Genomic DNA, 19999 nt, shown 5'->3' with positions numbered 1-19999 from the left:
GAGGAAGGACATGAATATATTTAAGAAACATTTATATCACCATTACATATGCATGTATGTATATGTACACTCACAATACTCATATGCATGTGTGGGTGGATATATACACATATGCAGTGTATAATTAAGCAATTCCTGCCCAATCAACATTAGGCATAAATAAAATATATTAACTTTAATTTTTTTCAGGATCAAACCCCCTTCCTAGCTGGCAAAGAACCTCAAAACCTCTTCCTGCCCCGCCACCCTCAACAAATGCCCCTCTCCCCAAGTTATTCCTGAATAGGGTCTCTAGGGTCTCGTTGGCTTAAAGCCTCAGTGAGCATGTCAAAAAGAACCCATCTCTGTGTCGCTTGCCAAGGTGCAGATTTGAAGAGCTGAGAGAGAGCTGTATGGAGGCTCCCACTGCCCCCTGTGTTGAGTACCTTTGCCAAGTATGCAAACTACACAACTGTGCATGACAGCCTGCTGCCTAAAAGCCATTCGCAGGAGACACTTCACTGTATGGCAAACACCCCTGCCCTTCCAAAGCAGGACTCCTCGCCCTCTGGGGGTTCCCCTCCAGGGCTTCCCAGACTTGTCAAACCCTTGAGATATGTCAGTCTTTTAGTCATGACTATGTGGCTGTTTGGTCACTCTGCATGCTGCTCAGATATGGGGGAAGTCTCCCTTTCTCGGTTCCAGATCACTGAGTCCCAGATCAATACCCCTCGCTAAATTTAATAAAAATCCCTGATGTAAACACCTCATGAATACTTCCCTCTTCCTTGGTGATAAAACTCATCTCACCATTCATTCTTCTTCCTTCCTCCCCATTTCCCATCCAAGGACCCAAGCACAAAATCTCATCCCTTAGGTCTTGCCCTGCCGCACACCCCATCCCATCTCATCCTGCAGGAGGCTCCAGCTTGGCACTCCTTCAGCAGCTTGAATACACTGTATTCCTTCAGCTAGGCATGGGCCGTCTCCTGCGCCCCAGATGGTGACCCATCTCACCCCCAACTCAGTAAGTCTGTGGCCCCAGCTTGCCCTTCAGATCTTAGCTCGAACATCAGCTGCTCAGGGCGGCCATCCCTGCCCACGGGTCCTCTCCGTCTGTCCTCTCTCAGGAGTACTTGTTACACTTTCAGTGCCGGCGCCCCCACCCCACCTTATTGTACAAATTGTTTTCTTGCATTTCTGTGTGCCAGATCTATGTGGACACTGATCCTAAGAGTAGCTTGAGGATATTTTGTTTCTTCATCACTTCCTCCCTTGGAAACAGGCATCATATAGGACCTCAGAGGGAATGAATACAGAGTGAATTACTCCAAACCATACAAAACCTGAGAATACGGACTCCTATGTGAAAACCTTCTGATGTAAAATGAAATAAAATGACATAACAACCTAAAAATGTTTTAGAAGAAAGGGAAAGAAAAATACACCATAAGAAAGCACAGTTTTTGCCAGGAATGGTGGCTCACAGTCTGTAATCCTAGCACTTTGGGAGGATGAGGTGGGCAGATCACTTGAGGTCAGGAGTTCAAAACCAGCCTGGCCAACATGGTGAAACCTTGTCTCTGCTAAAAATACAAAAAATTAGCCAGGCATGGTGGCAGGCACCTGTAATCCCAGGTACTTGGGAGACTGGGGTAGGAGAATCGCTTGAACTGGGAGTCAGAGGTGGCAGTGAGCCAAGATCATGCCACTGCACTCCAGCCTCCAGCCTGGGCAACAGAGAGAGATTATCTCAAAAAAAAGGAAATAAAAGCAGTTTTTGGGTATCTGACATATCCAGGTGGACGTCTACAGGAATGTTTGTATACTTCACTAATTTAGTTTAAAAACAATAGTGCAGCAGTGAATATTGGCTGGACTATCTAATGCTGTGCAGTCAAACAATGTTGATTGATCCAGCTTCCCTGTTTGAATTCTGTGCCTCATCATTGCCTATACAAGCCATAGAGCTTTTTGTATACGCCAGTTCTCAGGACAATCTCTTTTGTTGGCCTGTCTCAAATCTTTTCTAAGACGTAAACAGAGTTGTGCTGTGTAGTTGCCGGATTCAACAGACTCTCAAGAGTCCAGTGTGCACCTCTCTTTTAACTCTTCGTTTGGTATCATCACACTGCTAGGTCAAAATTGACTATGGTGGGAATATCACCAGAAGGAAACAAGCCAATAGCATAAATCAAGGTTTTATTCCAAAGTGCCAGTTGTTAAACCTTTCCCAGCATATCACTGGAGGCAAGAAAATTCATACCCAAATCAAGAATCCTGTTTTTAAACAAGTTAATTTAGGGCCACCAAGTCCTGATCATATTTCTTCTATTCCACTGAATAGATCATGTAGATCTACTGATTTAACATAGTATTGTTAAACCTTTCATGCATTGCTTGGGTGAAATTCTGAAGCCACAGTAAGACAAAATAACAAAACAAATTAAATAAAGCCTCTGATGTAGAAGCTTCTCATTAAACTTATTGATGTCTGACCTCATTGACACGGATTGTGGAATTTCCATGCATCCTTTTTCTCATTTGGTTAAAAAAAAGTGAATGGGTGGCTCCATTAGTCAGAAACAATACAGGAAAGGTGATGGGGGGAGCTGTGGCTGAGATCCACAGGATACCTGGCACCTGTGCTCTACAGATTCCCCTCCCCACACCCATTTTCTCCAGTTCCCATGACAGCTCTGACTTCCTGTCATTCCAATTCTTTTCAACTTACTAAAAAATGGATTTTATGCATAATAAAAACATTTAAAAATAAATATTAAAAGAGGGAGTTTAAGAGTACGCGTTAGAAATTCGGTTGAGATGAATGACAAGTTCTGCCAATAGTTACCATCACTTAAGTTTTAAAAATAGGGAAAACTCCTTCCATTAATATAACTAGCAATGACCATAATGATTCCTTCCTCTTCTCTTAAGCTTTGGAGTAAAACAACTCTGTATTTAAACTTATACCAAATCACATAAATTCTCCATCTGGAGCCGGATTCTGATAATATGTCCTTCGGGATCCATCTCCCTCTCTGTTTGCACTTGATGTGAATTTATAAATGTATAATACAATCTTCTGGCTCTTTAGGTGCAGAGAATTTCCATTAAAGGGCAAAAGTCATCAATGTCTTTAAACACTCACACCCACACTCCTAAACAGACAGGAGCATTTTCTCTCATAAGAAACATTTATACAAAATGTTGCATGACCCTAGGACAGAGAGAAAGGAGGCTGATTGTGAAGACTTGAAACCAATAAAGTGAGAGCTGACACTTCGATGATATTTATGATGTGTCAGACATTGTTTCAAGCACCTTACATGTATTAACACATGTAATCTCAAGATTCTTAGAGATAGTAATTGGTATTATCCCTACTTAACGGTAGACAAAATCAGGGCAAAAAGAAGTTACATGACTTTCCTGGTAGCACATACTGGTAAGTAAAGGAGCTGGAATTTAAACCCTGCATTCTGGCTCTAAAATTTATATCACTACACCAGCTCCCCAAACACATGAGGTAGAATCATCCAACTGCAGCCCAGCAGAAGAAGTGTGCTTCATTTGCTTAATTGTCTCCCAAAACTACCTCAACTTATGTGTTTGTGGGATCCAGAAACACTCACATCAGAAGGAAAATAAATGCAAGCCAGTATACTATCGGTTAGGAAGACAACAAAGATAAATGGCTTTGCTACCAACAAGCTCAGAGTATAAAGAGAAAGCCACCACACTGTATTTTAATAATTTGAGGGCTGGGAATATTTAAACTGCCCTTTCAAAAGATACTTTTTGTTACCCCTAAAATAAAACAAACATGTTTTCTCATTTTTTATAATTCTTATTTACATTAATGTTAGATAGTCAATGATAATCAAAGTAAGTACTAAAAAGAAAGTCTACTGTGTTGTTGTCTAAACCTTCAAAACCAGAATCTGCCTTTCAGATAATTATCCAGTCCCAGTAATGTGTGGAGAATGGTGGAAATTCTTTAAATATTACCATTTGCATACAATAATTTATCAATTTTGCATTAAAATTCAGTTTCTAAAACAGTTATTACCTCCACAAACCATAGAATAGATTTTTCTGAGATATATGAGTGAAATACCCATAATATGATACGGGTATTTTGTAAAAGTGATAATATGACTGAAATGCATGTTGTTCAATCCATGGTTTGAACCAAAGTCTGTCTTCATCAGATTTACTTATCCAGTGTCTTTAAAAGTCACAAAGAAGAATCAACCTGCTTAGCTTTCTATTTCCTATTGAGAGCCTACTAACCAGTTCTCTTTCTCATGCCTTAGGCTCGGACAATGAAGTCTCATCTAATGTGGGGATTAGAGTTTATATTAAATGTACATGTGATGTACAGATCTGGATCCTGTACTAGAAATACATATACGATGTTTCAAAAGTATTAACTGCTGGCTACATGGAAATGGGCTAAAAATGAGTTTCAGCACGTCTTCATTGAGGAGAGAACATTTGCATGTTGAGAAATAAATAAATTCTCCTATAAAGCAGGATAGGTAGAAAATCATGATCCAGATAGTAGTACCAGAATGTGCAAATGCATGGAAACTTGAAAGAACATGGGATGTTTGGGGAGCCACCAACAACTCCTCATGCCTACAGTAGGTTCATCCTTAAAGTACTTTTCAAAAACTTGGAAGGTTCTTTGAGGTAGCAACTTTTGAAGCTGTAAAGGAAGGAAGTTGCAAGGCCAGTCAGGGTCTCAGGCATTAGACCAAGAACTATGAAGTTGATTTTGCAAGTAACCTTGATTGAAATTTCAAACAGGAAGAGAGCATCATATTTGTGCTTTAGAGAGTTCCCATGGTCAGCAACAGGATGTGTACATTGCACAGTTAGGAAGTGACTGGAATTGTCCAGGTAAAAGGAGATTAGAGTGTAAACTGAGAAAGTGCAGCTGAGAAAAGTGAAAGGTAACAAATACTATTTAAATCAAGTAGAATTTTACAACATATCCCTTATGGAATATTACCAAAAATATTTAATATGAATCTCTCTTAAGAAGACTGCTTACTGATTTGAGTTATATCTCAAATTATTCCTTTAAGCAGTAAATGCAATTTAAAATTTTTGGAAGTTTCAAAAAAGTCTAATAAAATCTCACAATAAGTTTATCCATATACTAGATGAAAAAATACATACCTTCTGGATGTGAATTTGTAGATTATAAAACCAACCAAATGGAGAACAGAAAAGAAAAATGGAACCAAGCAGTTGACTTGGATAGACAGTATCATACAAGACCCTATAGCTGAATCAAATTCAAGTCTACAAAAGCCAGGAGAGACTGGGCATGCTGGCTCACACTTGTAATCCCAGCACTTTGGGAGGCCTAGGTGGGTGAATCACCTGAGATCAGGAGTTCGAGATCAGCCTGACCAACATGATGAAAGCCCCATCGCCACTAAAAGTAAAAATTAGTTGAGCGTGGTAGCACATGCCTGTAATCCCAGCTACTCGGGAGGCTGAGACAGGAGAATCGCTTGAACTTGGGAGACAGAGGTTGCAGTGAGCCAAGATCATGCCACTGCACTCCAGCCTAGGCGACAGAGCGAGACTCCCACTCAAAAAACAAAAACAAAAACACCTCTATTTTCTTCAGATATCGGGTACTTACGTCCTTCAAGGGAGGCTGGGTCCCACAGTTCTTACAGTGAATTCATCACAGAAAGTCTACTGATTTTTGGAGCCACCACCAATGAAGTTCTCGCTAAAGTACCAGAAGGCAAGGACAGTCAAGGCCCTCTGGGCAAAGTCTTTATGATTTCTGCCCTTGTCATGCTTTTCAGCGGCCAAATATAGTGGTCATGCTTGGAGCTGCAGAAGCTCTGTAGCAACTTGGGAACACAAGACTATCACCTTGAGAATAGCAGAGCAGGAAAAAGGCCTTCCATTTTTGATTATGCCATTGAACTGCTGAAGAAGCCACACTCAGATATGGACGTACCTCCAAACTTTATTATATTAGATAATAAAAGTCCTAATCATTTAAACCAGCTGAATTAATATTTCTACTGGCTGCCAAACACATCCTGATCAACATCTATATACAGTTAAACATATGTTTTGGTCAAAAGTGGTTTCACTTCTGCTCGGTTTGTCTTCCTGATTTGATCATGATTTCCGAAGGAAACTCTTCCTGATTTGATCACCTCTTGCTAAGGAAGCTCTCAACAGCACAGTGTTGGATATCCAGTGACCATTAGATAAATGAGTTTTTCTCAGAACTTTTTATAATTTATAGGAAAACTGTATTTTAAGTTACATTTCAGACTGTTTACTATTGGACAAAATGGAAAAGTGTATCAACTGTAACTAGGCCTGCATGACTGGGGAAGAAAAAATCAATTATTCCAACTCACCTGTTGGACTTCTCTACGAGCAAGTAAGGTTAGATAGTTAGGATCCATTTCCATTTTTATGTATATACTTGCCATTTTCTACAACATGCTGTGCATAGGTGCTGGTACTGTTTTGCAGGTTTGACAGAACAAAATTATGAATTACATTATGCAGATTCTCTGATTGAGATGAAGAAAGGTGGAATGAACATATCATGAAGCTAGAGAACAGTATCTTTTAGAGCCAAAACTTTTCCCACTGGACCATATTGTCTAAAAGAAGGAGGCATGGAGGTGCTTTTATGTACTATTACAGACATTATTAGGGTTGGCAGGTGCATTTCTTAAAGTAACACCATTGTTTATGCCTCAAGGTGGATTTAGGTCTTCCATCTTTTATTACATTTTTTTTTTTTTGCATTTCCTATATGTTCTTATTGAGCAAAGTTTCAGATTAAAGATAGATTGAGTTGAATATTATCTGATTAAAAAAATATTAGATTCTTTATCAGATTCAAATTATCCATGCCACATATGTAGAACAAAAGAAAAAAAAAATTAGAGCCCATGTAAATGCAAGCATGAGAATACATGCTGCGCCTTCCCTGCACGGGATCACGGAGTCAGTAAGAGGTCAGAAAGGGAATGCCACTCCAGGTAAAGGATTACATGTGGCACAGTGAAGGACAATTCTCTCAAAATAAGAACAACCCTATCTTGTACTGAATTGACAAAACGGGAATGGATTGGAAAGAATTTTTCTTTATTCCCATAATAGTTATCCAACTACAGGAAAGCAATTGGGCCTCAGAAACAAATGGATCCAGGAATGCTCATGAGATCCTCTTTCCAGTCCTCTCCTTTGCAACTGTCTTCATGCCTGGTGGTCCTTTTTTTTTTTGAGATGCAGTTTTGCTCTTGTTGTCCAGGCTGGAGTGCAATGGCATGATCTCAGCTCACTGCAACCCCTGCCTCCCAGGTTCAAAGGATTCTCCTGCCTCAACCTCCCAAGTAGCTGGAATTACAGGTATGTGCCACCAAGCCTGGCTAATTTTTGTATTTTCAGTGAAGATGGGGTTTCACCATGTTGGCCAGGCTGGTCTTGAACTCCTGACCTCAGGCTATCCACCCCCCTTGGCCTCCCAAAGTGCTGGGATTACAGATACTAGCCCAGCCAGGTTCCTTTTTATTCTCTCTTGAAATCAATTTTCTTTTCCTTCCTAGTTCAAATAGTGGAAAATATTGCCATCAACAGTCTAGTAGCTCAGTCGTGCCATCCAAGTGTCAAAATTCCTAGAGTTTGGCTCAGTTTTGCTCAAGTGTCCATCTTTGGACCAATCACTTTTGACTACGGGAATGGGCTAAATTTGACCATCTGGAGTGAGATGCCCTCTTCTGAACCAATCAACGATAGCCAGAGATTAAGTCCCACTAAACAATATAGCTACCTGTGCTGTCCTCATAGTGGGGAATGGATGAGGGAAAGTACTCAAGAAAGAGTCAGAAAGGCTGAAGCTTACAGAGTAATTTTACCTTCTGGGCTGGGTGCATAATTTGCAGGACCCAGTGCAAAATGAAAATGCAGGGTCTTTTGTCTAAAAATTATGAAGATTTTTCGGGCCAGGCGCGGTGGCTCATGCCTGTAATCCTAGCACTTTGGGAGGCTGAGGCAGGCAGATCACGAGGTCAGGAGTTTAACACCAGCCTGGCCAACATGGTGAAGCCCTGTCTCTACTAAAAATACAAAAATAATAAAAAAGAAAATTTAGCTGGGTGTGGTGGCAGGCACCTGTAACCCCAGCTACTTGGGAGGCTGAGGCAGGAGAATCGCTTGAACCCAGGGGGCAAAGGTTGCAGTGAGCCAAGATCACGCCACTACACTCCAGCCTGGGTGACAGTGCGAGACAAGACACCATTTCAAATAAATAAATAAATAAATAAGTGTGAAGATTTTCAAGCAGCAGAGTCTTAAGCTAAGTGTGAGGCCCTTTGGAGTGTTGAGCCCTGTGTGGTAACACAGGTTGTATGCCCATAAAGCTGGCCCTAATTGCCTTCTACTATTCCCTTGTAAAAGTAAAACATAGGCTGGGTACGGTGGCTCACGCCTGTAATCCCAGCACTTGGGAAGGCCAAAGCGGGTAGATCCCAAGGTCAGAAGATTGAGACCATCCTAGCTAACATGGTGAAACCCCGTTCCCACTAAAAATACAAAAAATTAGCCAGGCATGGTGGTATGCACCTGTAGTCCCAGCTACTCGGGAGGCTGAGGCAGGAGAATCGCTTGAACCCAAAAGGCAAAGGTTGCAGGGAGCTGAGATCGCATCACTGCACTCCAGCTTGGGCAACAGAGTGAGACTCCATCTCAAAAAGAAAAAAAAAGTAAAAAATAAAAACAATGTAATGACAAAGTTTACCAGGTTAGTTTACATGTCAATAAACAGTATGCATTTACTGAGGGCCTACTATTTGCACAACATCCTCATGATACCAAGATATAAGTGTTCCATTTTATATACGGAAAAACATGCTTGAGAAGACAAGGATTGTCATCCAAATTCTACAGATCCAGCAATTCCAAACTCAAGTCTTTTGAATTGAGGGTGGGGGATGTTCTTATTCTACGTAACCAAGACATGAACCTCATCATTGTTTTAGGTAATGATATTTAGATTTTCTCCCTCTTCAATTTTTTTTCTATTGATTTGCAATTTAATTCAATAGTGGGAGTAAATTCATGCTATAGGTGGAGACGTATCCTTTTCTGCCTAGATTAGAATTATGCTAATACATGAAAATATTATTCTACTAGACACTCGAAGATGACTAAGAACAAAAATGGCAAAGGACTCTAATATTAGAACCACATTAGATTTAATATTATCTAAGCAGTAGAAATACAACCTAAATGTCAGCTGTCAGATACCCTTCTCGATATGCTTGTAAACTCCTGTGGACTTAGGCTCATGGTGACTTGTTCTCTCTGAGTTTCTGTCTCCCAAATGCCCCAATTCCCCACATCTCGTCTATCACAGACATTATTTGTTTCATTTGAACTGTGCCAACCCAGCATTTAAACCTACCCCCTTTCCCTTAATTTCTCTAAAACCAACCACACGGATATTCACATTTTTGTTATTGTTGTTTTATTTTGTTCAAATTGAGACAGGGTCTTGTTCTGTCACCCAAGCTGGAGTGCAGTGGCACAATCATACCTCACTGCACCCTCAAATTCCTGGGCTCAAGGGATCCTCCCACCTCAGCCTCCCAAAGGTCTGGGATTACAGGTGTGAGCCACCATGCCTGGCAGTACTTGCATTGTACTAACTATCTCAGTCTTACATTGAAGCAACACAAATAAGTCAAAAACAAGTGTTAAGCGCCTACTTTGTTTAAAGTTCTTCAGCCCCGATTCATAGTTGGCCTTCCTTCCCGTTATCACAGAAAATGTTGGTTCTTTGACCTATTACCCTAGTGGGCTGTCATTACCGACCCAAAGACATTAACATTACTGCTTCTGCTAAACCTACTCTTACTGTTTGAACAATACAGAGAGCACTGGCTTAAGTTTTCACGGCGAAAACGCTCTTCATCTTCCCCTATCTCCTCCAAACCATCACCAGCGATTTCTCAAATTGGAATGAAACACCAAAGAGAAGGGGGTACATTTTTTTCACTATATAAATCTTGCCTCTCCCTGTTCCAAGGGAACTTTTCCTTAGAAGGCAGAAGGACCCACAGACAGCTTGGGTTTTTTTGTTTTTTTTTTTTGAGACGGAGTCTCGCTCTGTCGCCCAGGCTGGAGTGCAGTGGCCAGATCTCAGCTCACTGCAAACTCCGCCTCCCGGGTTTACGCCATTCTCTCGCCTCAGCCTCCCAAGTAGCTGGGACTACAGGCGCCCGCCATCTCGCCCGGCTAATTTTTTGAATTTTTTTAGTAGAGACGGGGTTTCACCGTGTTAGCCAGGATGGTCTCGATCTCCTGACCTCGTGATCCGCCCGTCTCGGCCTCCCAAAGTGCTGGGATTACAGGCTTGAGCCACCGCACCCGGCCACAGCTTGGGTTTTAAATAAAAATTTTATTTCACCACACTACACTGGGAACAAGTAAAATAAGCTTCTTGACTCTTTCATAAAATGTAATTCCATTTTAGCTTATTTTAATCTCAATTTTCTTTTGTTTCTATAGAAACAAAGAAATCAAATCCCAGCATTTAGTGTTCACACAAGTGAATTTTCAGTTTATAAAATGGTTTTTCTCTATTGTTTTAGTGTCTAGCAAATTCAAAAGTGCTATTAAAACGAAGTTATTTATCATAAAATCTATAATAAAAAAAAACCTCCACCCCCCCAAACATGACAAAGAACACCAAAGAAAATTAAAGTATTAAACTATGTATTATAATGTTCCTGAAACTATTAATGCCATGAAGTAACAAAGTCTTGTAAGGTGGCGCTTCTCTTAGGCAACTCAGTTTTATAAATTATATTTTTAAATGCTAGTTCCTTCTTTAATAATTAATTTTACTTACCTGATTTGTTACTTCTCCCAGTCTCTTAAAATGAAAGGGAAATTGGGCCGGGCGCGATGGTTCACACCTGTAATCCCAGCACTTTGGGAGGCCGAGGAGGGCGGATCACGATGTCAGGAGATCCAGATCATCCTGGCTAACACGGTGAAACTCTGTCTCTACTAAAAATACAAAAAAAAAAAAAATTAGCCGGGGATGGTGGCAGGTGCCTGTAGTCCCAGCTACTCGGGAGACTGAGGCAGGAGAATGGTGCGAACCCTGGAGGGGGAGCTTGCAGTGAGCGGAGATCGCGCCACCGCACTCCAGCCTGGGCGACAGAGTGAGACTCCGTCTTAAAAAAAAAAGGAAATTGCACTTGTGCCCATCACAATGGAAATAATCTTTAGTTAAAAGTCCAGGAAAATGTTTTGAGAGATGGTAATGCCAGTAGAGGATTTCACATAAAGAAATACAGAAATCTAGGCCAGGCGCAGTGACTCACGCCTGTTATCCCAGCACTTTGTGAGGCCTAGGCAGGAGGATCACCTGAGGTCAGGAGTTTGAGACCAGCCTGACCAACATGGAGAAACCCCATCTCTACTAAAAATACAAAATTAGCTGGGTGTGGTGGCACATGCCTGTAACCCCAGCTACTCAGGAGGTTGAGGCAGGAGAATCGTTTGAACCTGGGAGGTGGAGGTAAGGGTGAGCCAAGATCGCGCCATTGCACTCCAGCCTGGGCAACAAGTGCGAAACTCCATCTCAAAAAAAAAAAAAAAAAAAAAAAAAAACAGAAATCCAATATTTTTGAGTGTGCATTATATTTAGTAGACTGTGGTGGGTAGAGTAGAATGTATAAAAATGACTTAAATTAGAATACCAGTCTTGTTTTTCATAAGGTAGACGACTTCCAGTAAATTATGGGACCTCCATTTGCCTCAGTCTCTTTGTCTGTGAAATGGTGGCAAAATTTATCTTATAAAGTTATTGCACACCTATTATTGGGCACTTTACAAAAGTGATCTCATATAACCCTCCGAACAACCCTATGTAAGAGGTACAGCTGGTTCTTGAATAACTATTTCATTCAGTTTTGTTTCTTTACAATATTAATGGGGAAAAAAATCTATCCCAGCTGGGGCCACAATCTGCTTGGGTTTTCTCCACGTATCCCCTAAAGATGTGCACGTCAGGTTATCCGAAGTATCCACACGGTCCCAGTGTGAGTGAGTGTAAGTGTGGGTGGGTATAAGTGACCCCTGCAATGGGGTGACATCCCGCCCAGGGCTGTTCCAACTTTATGCTCTGAGCTGCCAGGAAGGGCTCTGATCACTCCTAACCCTGAATTGGAAAAAGCATTTAAATAATGACCTTATTTGTGTTTATTAATCTATGTTAAATATATGTGTAATCGCATTTATTTCAATGTTTAATATCAGAAGTGTTTTAGTTTTTTGTTTTTTGTTGTTGTTTTTTGTTTTGTTTTGTTTTTGAGATGGAGTCTCGCTTTGTCACCCAGGCTGGAGTGCAGTGGCGCGATCTCAGCTCACTGCAACCTCCGCCTCCCGGGTTCAAGTAATTCTCCTGCCTCAGCCTCCCGAGTAGCAGGGACAACAGGTGCACGCCACCATGCCTGGCTAATATGTGTGTGTGTGTGTGTGTGTATTTTAGTAGAGACAGGGTTTCACCATGTTGCCCAGGCTGGTCTCAAACTTCTGAGCTCAGGCAATCTGCCCGCCTCAGCCTCTCAAAGTGCTGGGAGTATAGGCATGAGCCACGCCCAGCCGTGTTCTAGTTTTTATTTAGAAGTTTGGCGATGTTTTTGTGACCAGAAGTACTCCCTAGGCCCTTAACTCTTGAGTATGTGAATAAGCCCATGGTAAGATTGCTTTTTTTTTTTTTTTTAATGCATCGTTTTGCTTAAATTCACAGTTTCCAAGAACCTATGGGTGACATTGAGGACTTACTGTAATAATATCCCAATTTTTGTGGCAAGAAAATGAAGATTCAGTGGGATTAAGTAACTTGTTGAAGCATTAAGTGGCAGAACTGGAATTCAAACCTAAGCCTCCGATTCTAAATCCTGCCCTCTGAACTTCCATTCCCTATCTACTATAGCAAGTTCACTCATGTTAGTTCATTGTTTCCCATTTTTGAAAAGCAGTGGTGCTCAAAGTGTGGTCGCCATACTGAGGCAGCAGCGGCGTCACCTGGGGATTTATTAGAAATGCCAGTTCTCGTGCCCTACCCCAGATGTATTGAATTAGAAACACCAGGGATGGGGCCCAGCAATCTGTTTTAATGAACCCTCAGATGGTTTGATTCATGCTAACGTTTGAGAACCACTCCATAAAGGTTATGAATGAAGACATGATTTGGGTGGCTAAAAATCAGTACAAGAACAGAAAGACACAAGGAACCATAATACAAGTAAAATTCTGATTAATGCAATGAAAGAGATCAATAAAGTGCAAAGAGGAAATAATGGAAGGAAAGATTAATTCAGAGTGGTCACTCTGGGAATTTGAGCAGGGCTTTAAAGAACGGGTAGGACAGGCAGAAATGAGGGTAAAGTGGTGGGCAGGGGGAGGTGAAGAGTGTCATGAAAGTAGCTCTATTGTGCTGGAGTGCAGGAGGATTGAAAGATGTGAGGGATATCAGACTGAGGACATGAACTGGAGCCAAGTGGAGGGAGAGAATGTATTCTGTGCACAATTGGGAAGGTTTTAACAATGTTTCCAGAGAGAGGATAACAGGTTTTAACAATGTTTCCAGAGAGAGGATACAGGGCCATAGCTTTGGAACCAGAAATCTGATGGCAGCCTGGAGAATGGGATGGCAGGGGAGAGAGTGACGGCAGGCAGTTAGGCTCAAAGCCCGAAGCACCCTCCCTGGCCAAAGCCTGTGCTGAGCCCCTTAGACAAATTGACCTCACACTGTATGTGGATCTGCGTATTAGGCATGTAGAATACATACATATAAAAGGTACTTATAAATAATCTCTTCATCTTCTACTACATGGTCCTTTTCAGTTTTCCTTTTAAGAGTGATTAATTTCTGGCCAGGCAGTGTCTCACGCCTGTGATCCCAGAACTTTTGGAGTCTAAGGTGGGAGGATCGCTTGAGCCCAGGAGTTCAAGACCAGCCTGGGCTCGGACATGGTAAAACTCCATCTCTACAAAAATAAAAAATTAGCAAGGTGTGGTGGCACGTGCCTGTTGTATTAGTCAGTTCTCATGCTGCTAATAAAGATATACCCAAGACTAGGTAATTTATGAAGAAAAGTGGTTTAATTGGCTCACAGTTTCACATGGTTGGGGAGGCCTCACAATCACGGCGGAAGGAAAAGAGGAGCAAAGTCACGTCTTACATGGTGGCAGGCAAGAGAGAGCATGTGCACGGGAACTCCCCTTTATAAAACCATCAGCTCTCATGAGACTTATTCACTATCATGAGAACATCCCATGGGAAACACCAACCCCTATGATTCAATTATCTCCCACCAGGTCTCTCCCACAGTAAGTGTGAATTATGTGAGCTAAAATTCAAAATGAGATTTTGGGTGGGGACACAGCCAAACCATATCACCTGTGGTCCCAGCTACTCAGGGGACTGAGGTGGGGGTATCGCTTGGGCCCAGGAGGTAGAGGCCGCAGTGAGCTGTAACTGCATCACTGAATTCCAAAAAAAGAAAGAAAAAAAAAAGAGTGATTTATTTCTAATTGTGAAACTCATGCATCTTGATCAGAAATTCATAAAATTTAGAGAACTTTAAAGATGATAATAGAAATCACTTAAACTTAGATTATTGTTAGCACTCTGATGCAAATCATTTGAAAGATGTGTATGCATATATGATATATGTATCCCTCCGTATGGATCAGACCTTGATACAATTGTTTTTCTTCTTATTCATTGAACATAGCAGGCACTTTTCCATGTAATCAAAATTATCGGAAAGCACCAATTTTGATGAGTACATAGTGTTCTAGCTCATGGGTATTCTGTAGTTTATGTAATACTTCAATGGCCATCCTTCTGCACCCAGCCTTGCCTACAATTCTACATCTGTAGTCATCTCAACAGGTAGATTCTTGCAAGTGGAATAAGGCTCAGATCCTAAGAATATATCCTAACCTATTCTAGTTTCATATCATGAGATTGGCCCCCAGGAATGTTGCACTAGTTCACTCTTTAACTAATGTTTATGAATATATCAAGCTTACCATGACCTCACCAGTGTTAAGCATCATTTCATTTATCTTGATGTATGCTTTTTATAGCAATTTAATACTGTTAGGACTGATAATAGCACAACACTTGCACTGCCTTTCTAGCATAGCCTGAGAGTGACTTGGCTGACATTTTTAGAATGTAATCCCCCTCAAAAGCACTTTTCTGATACAGCCATTGTGAGTCTATGGGTACCAACTCATGCTGTCAGTAGCTATCAATAAATATCCCAAACTATGAGAGAGTGCAGAGTGAAATGTCTTGGAGACCAAAGAAAAATCCCATGAGAACCAGAAGACAACAAATAAATCTGGCTTCTGGACCTACAGCAGATTCATTTATTAATTCATCCATTTTAGTAATATACAGGGTGATAAATTTGGAATAACATAAAGGGCTTCATTGATTATGAACAGAACATTGGGTGCAGACACGATTTTCTTAATGCATGGGAGGTTAAGAATGATCGCTTTTGATGTTAATTGGAAGAATTCTTTATAGGGTAGGTGCTCTCTTGACAAATGAGTTCTCAGTTAATTTCAGGGCATGGTAAGTGAGTGATACACTCTTTAAGAACAAGTTTTCCTCTCATTTATCAATACTGTGCCCTATAATGCTATATTTAAAATTGCTTTCACTTACGATTACATTCTTATAAAAGTAAATTCAGAGTGAGGTCAAGAATATAACCACTTTGTTTTTAATTAGTAAGGAATAGTTTACAACAACAGAAAACTTGTTATTTCTCTGTGTATTGAACCAAGAAATTCCTACTAATACACAATTCAGCTCACAGCATCAGCCCTGGAAGGTCTTCTTCACCATTCACAGATTGAATTAGTCCGGATGTTCTCTCTGCTTCTGCAATCCCTTTCATCTGTCTCTGTTATGTCACTAATTGTGTTGCCCTGGAATCAACTGGGGCCATGTTGCTCTCTCCAACTGAACTGTGAGGCCCTGAAGTGAAAAGTCATGATTCTGTCCATCTCTAGCACACAGGACAGTGCCCGTTCTCAATATTTTCTTGCTGAATAAATAGATTAATGAACAGGGACAGTAGTAGTGTGTCTGAAATTTATTCCTTCCAGTGGGTTCTTGGTCTCACTGACTTCAAGAATGAAGTTGCGGACCTTCCAGATGAGTGTTACTGCTCTTAAAGATGGTGGGTCCAGAGTTTGTTTCTTCAGATGTTCAGATGTGTCCAGAGTTTCTTCCTTCTGGTGGGTTCGTGGTCTCGCTGACTTCAGGAGTGAAGCCACAAACCTTCACAGTGAGTGTTACAGCTCTTAAAGGTGGTGCATCTGGAGTTGTTTCTTCCTTCCAGTGGGTTCATGGTCTCACTGACTTCAGGAATGAAACCGCAGACCCTCGCAGTGAGTGTTAGAGCTCATAAAGGCAGTGCAGACCCAAAGAGTGAGCAACAGCAAGATTTATTGTAAAGAGCAAAACAACAAAGCTTCCATAGCGTGAAAGGGGACCTGACCAGGTTGCTGCTGCTGGCTTGGGTGGCCAGCTTTTATTCCCTTATTTGGCCCCACCCATATCCTGCTGATTGGTCCATTTTACAGAGTGCTGATTGGTCCATTTTACAGAGTGCTGATCAGTCCATTTGACAGAGTTCTGACTGGTGTGTTTACAAACCTTTAGCTAAACACAGAACACTGATTGGTGCGTTTTTACAGAGTGCTGATTGGTGCATTTACAAACCTTTAGCTAGACACAGAGCCCTGATCAGTGCCTTTTTACAGAGTGCTGATTGGTGCGTTTATAATCCTCTAGATAGACAGAAAAGTTCTCCAACTCTCCACCCAACCGCAAAGCCCAGCTGGCTTCACCTCTCAGTAGCAGTGAAGTAGAGGCACACAGAGTCCACTTGGCTTTGTAAAAATCTAAGCAAAAGGACAGTGAAGATGTGAAGTTAGATGATGATGGTGGGAAACAAGGAGTGTTTTATTCAAAGTCAGTGGAAATTTATTTCAAGTAAACATAGGAAAGTTAAGAAGAAAGGTGTGTAGAGACTGTCAATTGCCCACCCCAAAACATTTTGGACTTTCTTCCTTTCTAATATAACTCCCATTTATTGAAACAGCACTGTGTCCCAATCTTTTGAACTCCATTTCTCTGCCTCCGTTGTACATCAGGGTGGTCATGTGACACTACTCTGCTCAATTCAATGTCAGCAAAGATTATTACATGTTGCTTTCAGGAATGCTCCGCTTAAAGGGTGGCAGATTCAGTTTGCAGATGCCCTTTGGTTCTGTGATCATCCTCTTCCTTTCTGCCTGAAATGCAGAAGCTGCAGCTAGAGCTCCAACAACTATCTTGAGAACATAAGAATGAGCATCACAGAGAATGAGCACACAGACCCTGGCTTCGGTCTATCTAGCTTATAAGTGTGAAAAACATTGTGAGATAAAATTGACAGGCCTTACAATGAAGCTGGGGTATTTCCTGGATCTAGAGGTCAAACAAGAGTGTAGAGACAAAGATAATGCTGAAGTTTTGAGGTTTTAACACCAGGAGGTTTATTTCCATATACAAACAAAATGGCTGAGACAAAGGGGAAGGGATAGGAGAGCTGGCTTACAGAGACAATTGAAGAGTTTTGGCTTTATATACTGAGCTTGAGGAAATCCAGGTGACGATAACAAGCTTAGGAGAAAAATCATGGTGGCCCAGCTCTTTGGATAGAGGAGATAACTGGAGTAGCAAGAATGGATGGGTTTGCTTAAAGATAAAGGATCAGGCAAAGAGAAGATGATAATGAACAGAACCCTGAGCATGCACCTTAAAGCAACAGAACAGTATTCATCAGAATTCAGAAGAAAACAAAATACAAGAACAGTGCAGGAGACAGCAAGTCCTAGGATTTTCAACATGGTCAATGGTGTAAAATGGCAAAGGAGAAGAATCAAGTTGACCCTTGGGCAGGTAAAGGGGCCTGTGAAAAATATGGTTTCAGTACCTGGGAGTGGAAAGAGGTGGAGATTCAAAACCCATGAGGAAGTGTTCCTAAGGAGAGTAACACTTCAAGGATTTTTACTATGAAGGGAGGAAGAGAAATTACCATAAAACTAATACCATACAAAGGTAGCAGGCTAGTCACTCCCCACAGAGCAGCTTGAAAAAAATTTTTTCATTGGCTGAACAATATGACATTTTAATATTTAATCAAATCTAATAGTTACTAAGTTTCTACGTTTAATGTGAATGGGGAATATAAAATAAGCTGCCAGTCACATTTTGGGCCATCCAGGTTGCTGGTAGTAAATCTTTGTTTTTAAGACAAGCATCCTGGCCAGACACAGTGGCTTGTACCTGTAATCCCAGCACTTTGGGAGGCTGAGGTAGGAGGATCAGCTGAGGTGGGAGTTTGAGAGCAGCCTGGGCAACATATTGAGACCCTGTTTTTATTGAAAAAAAATTAAAATTAGCCAAGTGTGACAGTATATGCCTGTGGTCCCAGCTATTCAGGAGGCTGAGGTGGGAAAATTGCTTGAGCCCAGGAGGTGGAGGCTGCAGTGAGCCAAGGTCATGCTGCTGCACTCCAGCCTGAGCAACAGAGCAAAATCAATGCTGTCCCAGGGAAGGGAAGGGAAGGGGAGGGGAGGGGAGGGAAGGGGAGGGGAGGGGAGGGGGAAAAGCATTAAGGGAAGGGAAGGAAGGGAAGGGAAGGGAAGAGGAGGGGAGGGGAGGGGAGGGGAGGGAGAAAAGCATTCTGTGAAATCCCTGAGTCCCTAATATAAGAAGATTTGTAAACAATATATTGCTATTTTATAATTAAGAGCCCATGAGTTTAATGTTTTAATTCCACAATGATTTTATTATGGCCTTTGCATTTATTTATACCTTTTAACCTTCCTCTCTTAACTGGTGAAAGCTGGATGCTAAAAATTGCCAAGGTCAGCATTGCTTCATACTTGGCATGGGCCCAGCAAGCGTTTTCCACCTTCTCCCCTAGATCCTTATATTTAGCCAGATTTACTTGGATCTGACCAAGTAAGCTACTCCAGGCTCATACTGGCACCTCTCCTAAATCAACTCACCCACTGATTCTATAGAGTATATAACTTCATGGAAGGAAGGTTCAGAAAGAACTCGAGGATCTATCCACATTCTCATATGTCTGTATTTGGACTGGCACCTAGAATTATGAGTATATAAAATCACCATGATCATTATTTATACATGTATTAATAGCCAACAATTTTTCTAGCATTAAGTGTGTGCCAAATATTTTATACACATTACTTGATTTCATTCTCCAACAACACTAACCCCATTTCACAGATTATAAAATTGATTGTCAAAGATTTTTAGTGACCCATATAAGGCCACAGAGCTAGAAAACAGAGGGGCAGAAATGTGAACCTAGATGTGTTGCATTGCAAAGTTCAAATTTCTAATCACTGGGATTTGTTGACTTTCATATTATCATGGACACTCCAATTTTAGAAGTAGTTTTATAATTTTGCTCCTCATAATGACCCAATTAAAATGGGTATAATCATTTTTCATTTGTATTATTAATTTTACTCACAGGTAACAACTGAGACTCAGAAATACACCCTAGACATTCAGCTAGTCATGAACCAAGTCAACATTCAAGCCCAGATATCCCACTCCAAATTCTAATCTCCTTCTTTTAATTACTTTACACTAGAATGTAAAATATGTTTATTAAGTCTAGTCTCTGCTGTGGTGGTCAGACACCTATACTACAACCATTTGGATTGATTGTTTTCTTTGTTCTTAGTTATCTATTTTAAAAACACCATCCTCCAAAGGTTTCTAAAATCTTGTAATCCATATTAGAGATGGATCCACCAGATCATTTGGAACAAGGCTTTGGGGTCGATCATTTTTAGAACCAAAAGCAGAGCAAACCAT

General features: G+C 41.1%; 1 protein-coding gene across 1 annotated transcript in view; it reads right to left on the bottom strand.

Moving 5' to 3' along the window:
* Positions 1 to 1226: 1226 nt before the first annotated feature.
* Positions 1227 to 19999, bottom strand: part of LOC117070159 (centromere protein V-like) — a 202403-nt gene continuing 183630 nt past the window's right edge. Inside the window, exons 4-5 of the transcript XR_004431805.1 lie at positions 5645 to 5886; positions 1227 to 1278 (exon numbers count right to left, since the gene is read on the bottom strand). The gene's annotated coding sequence lies outside the window, so the exon portion shown is untranslated. The remainder of the gene's footprint in view (positions 1279 to 5644; positions 5887 to 19999) is intronic.

The sequence above is a fragment of the Trachypithecus francoisi genome, unplaced genomic scaffold (genome assembly GCF_009764315.1).
Source record: "Trachypithecus francoisi isolate TF-2019V2 unplaced genomic scaffold, Tfra_2.0 Lachesis_group3, whole genome shotgun sequence".
Taxonomy (NCBI): domain Eukaryota; kingdom Metazoa; phylum Chordata; class Mammalia; order Primates; family Cercopithecidae; genus Trachypithecus; species Trachypithecus francoisi.
The sequence above is the reverse complement of the archived record's forward strand: the minus strand, read 5'-3'. Positions and strand labels throughout refer to the sequence as shown.